The 8302-nt window shown below is 39.0% G+C and overlaps 1 non-coding gene across 1 annotated transcript; it reads left to right on the top strand.

Annotated features, from left to right (window-relative positions):
• The first annotated feature begins 1492 nt into the window (after window positions 1–1492).
• Window positions 1493–1599, top strand: LOC129401308 (U6 spliceosomal RNA). Its single transcript, XR_008628239.1, has one exon. It is a non-coding gene; the product is annotated as a U6 spliceosomal RNA (small nuclear RNA).
• The last annotated feature ends 6703 nt before the right edge of the window (window positions 1600–8302 follow it).

Raw genomic sequence — 8302 nt, 5'->3', positions numbered from 1 at the left:
GACGTGGACATGAGGAGAATGTACATACATTATTGTTGGGAGAGGTCTGCTAAGACTAGCTGACTTATGGAGTTCTTCAGATTTTCTCTTGTCACGCTTATTTCTATCATAGTTAAAGTGTGATATAAAGTCTCACTTTTTATGTTATTGTTCAATTGACTATTTCTCCCCTCAATTCTCTGTCAGTTTTGCATCATGCATTTTGGATCTTTTTTGTTAAAAGCATATATGTTTATAGTTACTTTATTTGGTTTTGTGTGTGTGTGTGTGTATGTGTGTGTGTGCTCTTTTGGGTCACACCTGACAATGCTCAGAGGTTACTCCTGGCTCTGCACTCAGAAATCACTCCTGGTGGTGCTCAAGGGACCATATGGGATGCTGATAATTGAACCCGGGTCAGCCACATGCAGGGCAAACGCCCTACCCGTTGTGCTATCATTCCAGCCCTATAATTATTTTATGGTTTCTTATTAGATTGATCTTTTTATGATGAAAAATTCTCATTTTGTGGAGGAATAGTTCAAAGGGTGAAGCACGTGCTTTACATGTGGGAGTCCCATGTTCAGTCTCTGGTAGACCTATATGGTAGATATATCTACCATATTTTGCAATATCTACCATATTCTGCAGCACGGGGTCCTCCAAGCACCAGCTGGAATGCCTCACCCCTTTCTCCAGAAAAAGTGCCAATCCACACTGAGAATAGGGTATGGGCACTCTTCCTGGAAAAAAAATTATTTTATATATAGTAAAATTTTTTTGTTTAAAAGTTTATTTTTTCTCTTTTTTTTTTCTTGGTTAGCTGTGGGGGCTACACCCAACTCTTTAGTCACACTCCTGACTCAAAAGTCTCTGTCTAATATTAACACAGCCCTTTCAGTTCTCTTATGATTGTCTAATATCATTTAAAAATTTTGTTTGCTTTCAACCTATTTGTGTCTTGAATAGAAAGTGTCTTGTTGACAGTCTACAGTACATATTCACATGAAACTTAGCTTGAATTTCTAGATCAGGTTATGGAGAATAATATCTTATGATATTCAGACTTTTTAACCAACGTATATTGCCTACTTATCATTTATTTAGACCACTGAATCAGAATTTCTCTGAAGGCCAATTAAAACATGTCCAAGGGGGTTGGAGCGATAGTACATTGGGTAAGGTGTTTGCCTTGCACGCAGCCGACCCGGGTTCGATTCCCAGCATCCAATATGGTCCCCCGAGCACCACCAGGAGTAATTCCTGAGTGCAAAGCCAGGAGTAACTCCTGTGCATCACCGGGTGTGACCCAAAGAGCAAAAAACATAAATAAATAAAACACGTCCAGAGTTTCTGACTTAGTAGTTCTGAGTTGTAACCTGAGATTAACAACAATTCCCAAGAGATGCTGATGCCACTGGTCCAGGACTGTACTTTGACAACTGTTGCCTTATAGCTTTGAAATTTTAGGAAAATTTGGCCAATTCTTTATCAAGTTAAAAAATGATAAAGTGTGCTCATTTCGGCAGTACATATACTAAAATTGGAACGATACAGAGAAGATTAGCATGGCCCCTATGCAAGGATGACACGCAAATTCGTGAAGCATTCCATATTAAAAAAAAATGATAAAGTGCCATAGCCATAGTACAGCTGTTAGGGAGCTTGCCTTGCATGTGGCAGACCCAGGTTCAATCCCTGACAGCCCATATGGGCCTTCCCTGAGCCTTGCCAGGAGTGACCCCTGAGCATAGAACCAGGAGTAAGCCCTGAGAGTGGCCCAAAAAACAAAACAAAACAAAACAACTCACAAAAATGATAGAAAATATACTTTTTTAATTTGACTAAGATTTATTTTATTTGGGCCACATCCAGTGGTGTTCAGAGATCACTTCTGACAGATTGAACCCAGGTGGGTCATGTGCAAGGCAATTGCTCTACACACTACACTATCTGGCCCTCTGGAGATTTATTTTAAATAAAATATGTGTTCTCAAAAGACAAACACAGAAATAGACTTGATAGTTATATAGACTTTTCTGCTGTAATACTTTATTTTTAAAGATCAGCTCATTATTAAAAGCAGGAAGCATAAACCTACAGATCAATCTATATCTTTGTGGAAGGAAGCATTTAAAGGTATTTTATCTTCTAAAATTGAAAATCTGCAGCCTGGACATTTGCAAAATAAAACAAAACACAAAGCCAATTAGATTCTTAAAATTTAGAATTAACAGCTCTGCAGAGATAGTGCAGTAGGAAGGATACTTGCCTTGCTCATCACAGACCTGGGTACAGTCCCTGGCACCGCATGTGGTCCCCTGAGCCCTTCCAGAAGTTACCCCTGAATGCAGAGCCAGGAGAGAGCCCTGAGCACTCTCTGGTGTGTTCACTGTCCTCCACAAAAAATAATTATGGGGTAGTAAAAAGAAGGAAAGGTAATTAAAATACGTAAGTTTAAAAGCCAACTTAAATGTGGTGCATATTAGGGGGACTGAAAAATGATGAATGAACCCAGGGGAGGGGATTGGAAAGAAAGCTGGTCTTGTATATTCCATTCCTCGTCTTGATTTCGATCTGAACCCTAATAACAGGTGGGTGTTTAAAAAAAAAGGCATTGATCTCTTTTCTAGACTTGGGGTTTTGTCTTAATCCCCTCTAAGTCAATGTCTATTATTTTTCAGAATGCCTGGTGTTAAAGTACTTAATTTGGTTTAAACCAGTGAGTGCGCTAAGGAGAATTGAAATCTGTTTGTGTCAGTTATTCAGAGAATTCTGTAATTCCTGTCTTTTGCTTCTTGGACAACAACAAACTGAAGTTGTCACTTGCTGCTGAATTTTTCTTTTCCTTTTTCTAACTCCTGCCTATTGCCAGGATCTGTTATTTGCCAACTCCTAGGCTTTTCTTGGTTAAAATTGTAAAGAATCTAATCACATATCTATTCTAAATGTGCAGAAATGTTTATTTTGGAACAAAGTTATTCTAGAAGTAGGGAAAGGTTTGTGTTGGCACAAAGAAAAGACTGATCCACAGGCCCTGAGTTCTGACATAAGGTTTGCTGGCTGATTTGCCAATAGTCAAGTTCTTTGTAGAGTCCTGAGAAATTTAATACATCCAGATTCTTTTATTTTAGCTTAACATAGTTAATAATAATCATAGAATACCCCATAGTCTATAGCTGTGACCAAAGTCAATCAATTTTTGTTTAAATGGGAAGATTGTTGACTTTTTATAAACATAAGTAGAATCTAAGATGGAATCTTTTACAAAGTAGTTTTATTGTTGTTTGTTTTAATTTGGAGAATTTAGTGACCCACCAAGCAGAAAATGATCCAAGGTCCATTCAACAGCACTCTATAACCTTCATCTCTTTTGAGCTAAGATTGGTTAAAACCTTACTATGTCACTGATTTCTGGAGTAACTAGTGGATCCCATACATAACAATGACAACACCTTCTCCAGCTCATCTCGAGTGACAGTTTGATATCAGATCAAGCTTTAATTACCCAGGGATCTCAAGTACTCATAACTGATATCCCTTACCTCTCTGTTACCAAAGATGATTCCCAAACTTGACACATCAGATTAACTCAGTACCATCACCCAAGGAGGCCCAGCTTTCAGCTTTATCCATCAGGTTTCTGTCTCTCTTACATATCAATTGATCTTACACACTGTGCTTCCTAACATATATATGCAAAAACGCATGGACTGCACATAATTCCCACAGTTTTGAGTCCACCAAAATACATCATTATCCTGAAAGTCTGGCTGCCAACAAGTGCATGAATGACAAATGGATTTTCTCAAGGGCCTCTCTGCCAGGTGTGGTCCACGCTCCAGATATGGGGCTTGCGAGTGTAGACAAAAGAATATGAAGGTGTTCCTCTGCCAGGTGTGGTCCACGCTCCAGATATGGGGCTTGCGAGTGTAGACAAAAGAATATGAAGGTGTTCTTATCACCAGATAGTAATCAATGGGTTCCTGAATGGAATTCTTTGGTTCATTTCTATCTTCTTCGCCCTTCACACAGCAGTCAAGCAATCTGATGTGCCTTTTTCTTATTTAAAATCTTTTCTGTTCTGAAGATCCCAGATTAACTGTCCCAGATTAAATTTGGGGATTTAACTGAGTACTCACAATGTGTAAATCACAGTACCTCAATCATTTTTTTTAAAAAGTTTAAAAATAAAATAATTAAATTTTTTTCTGTCTCTTGTGATATGACCTACAAAACCTTGGATACTCTTGTCAGTCTCTCCAGCTCCTTTTTGGGTATCTTCTTTCTGAGCTCTTTTTCTTTCTTTCTTTTTCTTTTTTTTTTAGTGAATCACCATGAGGTACAGTTACAGACTTACAAATTTTTGTACTTGCATTTCAGTCATACAATGATCAAGTATCTGTCCCTCCACCAGTGTCCATTTTTCACCACCAATGGTTCCAGCATCCCTCCCAGCATCCCCCCCATACTGTCCCCTCCACCCCACCCTGTCTCTGTGGCAGGGCATTCCCTTTTGCCTGAACTCTTTTTTTAAGTTCCTCAAATGTCTACCTCCCAATCAGCTTGTAAGCTTCCAGAGGCAGATCTATTTCTACAAAGGTTTCCCCAGATCCTGAGTAAGTAGGGAATTACATGGTAGGTAGGGGTTTGATAAGTATTTACTGAATAAATTAATTAAATATGTGAAAGTTACTATCTTAGGCTTTCCCATACTACAACTTTTCTTTATTTGCTTATAATAATTATATAACACTTATGTGTTGTACCAGTCTTTCCCACTTATGTGACTTGCTGGCGCTAGACAGCTCTAAGTATGGGTGACTTCTCTAGTTCCTTCTCCTCAGTCTTTTTCTTTGCTCTTTTAGCCCACCCGAAATACTATAGCAAGTATGGACACACCACAACCTACTTTAAAAAATTAAATTGAGGGGCTGGAGAGATAGCACAGCGGGTAGGGCGTTTGCCTTGCACGCGGCCGACCCGGGTTCAAATCCCAGCATCCCATATGGTCCCCTGAGCACGGCCAGGGGTAATTCCTGAGTACAGAGCCAGGAGTAACCCCTGTGCATCGCCAGGTGTGACCCAAAAAGCAAAAAAAAAAAAATAAAAAATAAAAAATTAAATTGATATTAATTTTTAAAAATGAGATGTAACTATTCTTTGCTGTAGTTTTCATTCAAAATAGAATGATTTATTGATCATAAACTTCATAATTTGGAATCACTATATTTTTTTCATACATTTATGGTGAATCTTTCTTGATCTTCAACTGCATGATTTGTCAATTTAGCCTCTAGCATGTTCAGTGTTTTTCCCACATACCCAAGACCATTCAACAGTATATGAACACATCTCACCTTCGAGGGTTATGGGCATTCACATGGTTTCCCTGGATTCAGTTATCCTGTAGTGTAGGCAACGATGGTCATTTCCTTTGTCAGTCTCTGGGTTCATCTTTCTTCTCCAGTGCAAATTTCTCTCTTTCCTTGGCTTTGTGTGGATAAGCAATGGCCTCAGGTGGTTTTTTAAGAGAGGTTACATGGTTTGGAGAGATAGGAAGTCAGGCATGTACCTTATGTGCTGCTCTCTGTTATGACTAAATCCCACATAGGGTCCCCTGAGCATCATCAGGGGTAATTTCTGAGCACAGATCCAGAAGCAGACCCTAACCATGGCCAGCTGTGGCCCCAAAAAACAAAACAAAAACCCCAAAAGACAAGAAAATGGGTGCATGAGAGATAAGTTAATTTACAGAGGTAGATTTAGAACACTGACTTGCTGATTTCCTCAATTTAATAATAATGCTAACTTTTACTTAAGGCTCCAAAATAGTGTACTCACTCTCAAAGAATCAGTATAAGAAATTTATAGTCACTGGGGTTTTAGAAAACAGTAATTAATTTTCTACTAGAAATCTATCCTAGCTACAGCTCTCACCACAAATGCCTTTGACTCTTATTTCAGTGAGTCATTCTCCCTTTGTGACAGCCTTGTAAGTTTAGCACATCTTTGGCAAAAAATTCATCATCACTCTTGGGAAGTTGAAAATTCAGAGGTAGCATTCAAAACTAGCTTCAGACGGCATTCAGTAAAGTTAGAAATAACTACAATAGGAGCTGGAGCCATAGTACAGCGGGTAGAACATTTGCCTTCCACGTGACCAGCCTGGTTTTGATTCCCAGCATCCCATATGGTTCCCTGAGCACTGCCAGGAGTAATTCCTGAGTGCAGAGCCAGGAGTAGCCCCTGTGCATCGCTGGGTGTTACCCAGAAAAGCCAAAAAAAAAAAAAAAGAAAGAACCACAAAATTCAATATTTCTAACTTCATACAGTGTTGGACTCTTCTAGTTGTGAAATGAGATGAGGAAAATTCTAGTGCCCAGAATTCTTGTGAAATATTGTCTTGATTTCTGATGCATGTGTCAAAAACACATGCTGGGATTGTATGTGATAGTTTAATCATGTCTTCTCAGGAGGGCAGGTCTTAGAAACCAGAACCCCCTTTCCATTATAATTAATGAAAAATTTTGATAGATATATGATTGTGTGTGGGCATGTGAATTTAAGCAAAGATAAATGTTTTGTGCATTAAGGAAACATTTGAAATAACAAAAATAAAACTCGCGGAAAACTCAGTCACTTAAGCTAGGGTAATATTAGGGAAAGAGCAGCAAGAGAACCCCTATTAGTGGGGAGTTAAGTGTGGATTTTGAGGAACACGTGTATTAAGGGGTATGCTCATAAATGTTTAACTTGTGAAAATATCAAATTATTAGAAAAATTGCAAGAATATTACAAACTGACATACCCATTACACATACTTTTAGAGATGGAATATATTTTTACATACATATTTATTCATATTTTGTGTATGATCTCCAAGATCTCCAAGGCTGCTTGGATCGGGACTGGGCCTCTTCCACCCAGATTCCCCATTTTCCAGTAGCTAGATAGCCACACCCAGAAACTGCCCCCCCACCCCAACATCAATGGCTAACATCCAGAGACTATAAAACCAAGCTATGCGGCCACGCAACATCTGATAACCTAATTCTCTTTCTTGGAGAGCCTGGCAAGCTACTGAGAGTTTACTGCCCACACAGGGGAGAGCCTGCAAGTTCCCTGTGACATATTCATGTGCCAAATACAGTAACAATGGTGGGTCTCATTCCCCTGACCCTGAAGAGACTGTAATGTGTCACCATTGGGAAGACGAGTAAAGAGAGGTTGCTAAAATCTCAGGACTAGGATGAATGGAGACGTTACTGGGCCTGCTTGAGCAAATTGATGATCAACGGAATGACAGTGACAGTGATACGGTGATTTTGTGTATAGCTTGGAAAGATAAAAATATAGAAAGATGTATGTGTGTGTATTTCTCCCAGTACTTTGAAAGTTGGTTTCAAACATAAAGCTCACTACTCTTGACTGTGGCATGTTTCTCCCCAAAACTGAGAACATGTACAATGTGGCTACCCTGTTGTGATCCCACTGAAGAGCATAAACTTAATTATATTCAGTCCAGATTCTAATTTTCTCATTGTCCTAATACAGTCTTATAAATTTTAAATTTAGGACTTGGGGGATAGCTCAAGGGGCTGAAGTACATACTTGGCAAGCTGGCACCCCAGGTTTGGTCTCCAGCACTGTGTGAAACACCACTGGGAGCGACCCCCAAATATTTGGCAGGGAGAAGCTTCCAGCACTGCTGGGTGTGGCCCAGAAAAAAAGTCTCAATCATTTTTTATTTGCTTGTCATGCTCAACATAAATGTCTTTTCCATTTTCTCAACAAAATCTTCAAAAACCAACATTTCTCACTATATTTTTATGCCAGTAATTTCTTTGAAAGAAATTTGTAAATGCCCCATGTCTGAATTGTCAGAGAGTAGAAATAGAAACACAGAGCTGGCCAGAAGAGAAGTTGAGAAGCTGGTTGACACTATAGAGCTTTTGAAGCCACCACTGGAAGCAAAGGAGCTTTGTAGAGACAGTAACAGAAACCCACTGAAAGTCAACTCTTCTGATCGCGATGCTTTCCTCTTTGTTCCAGCTTCATCTTTTAACTCTGTCTCTGCAGCCTTTTGTATGTGATAAGTGTCTTGCAGTGGTTTTCTTTTTCCTGGAGCTACTAAGACATAAATAGCTTGTTCACAAAGATCTTTTTCTGAAAAACAGATTTTATTTTTAGGTCAGTTTTATATATACAGAAAGACTGGAAAATGGCCCAAAGAGTGCCTAGTGATCCTTGGCCTGCTGCATGCTTTCCTCTATTATTAATATCGTACATTAGTGTGCATTTCCTGGTTCTTTTTTTATTT

The sequence above is a fragment of the Sorex araneus genome, chromosome 1 (genome assembly GCF_027595985.1).
Source record: "Sorex araneus isolate mSorAra2 chromosome 1, mSorAra2.pri, whole genome shotgun sequence".
NCBI classification, from domain to species: domain Eukaryota; kingdom Metazoa; phylum Chordata; class Mammalia; order Eulipotyphla; family Soricidae; genus Sorex; species Sorex araneus.
The sequence above is the reverse complement of the archived record's forward strand: the minus strand, read 5'-3'. Positions and strand labels throughout refer to the sequence as shown.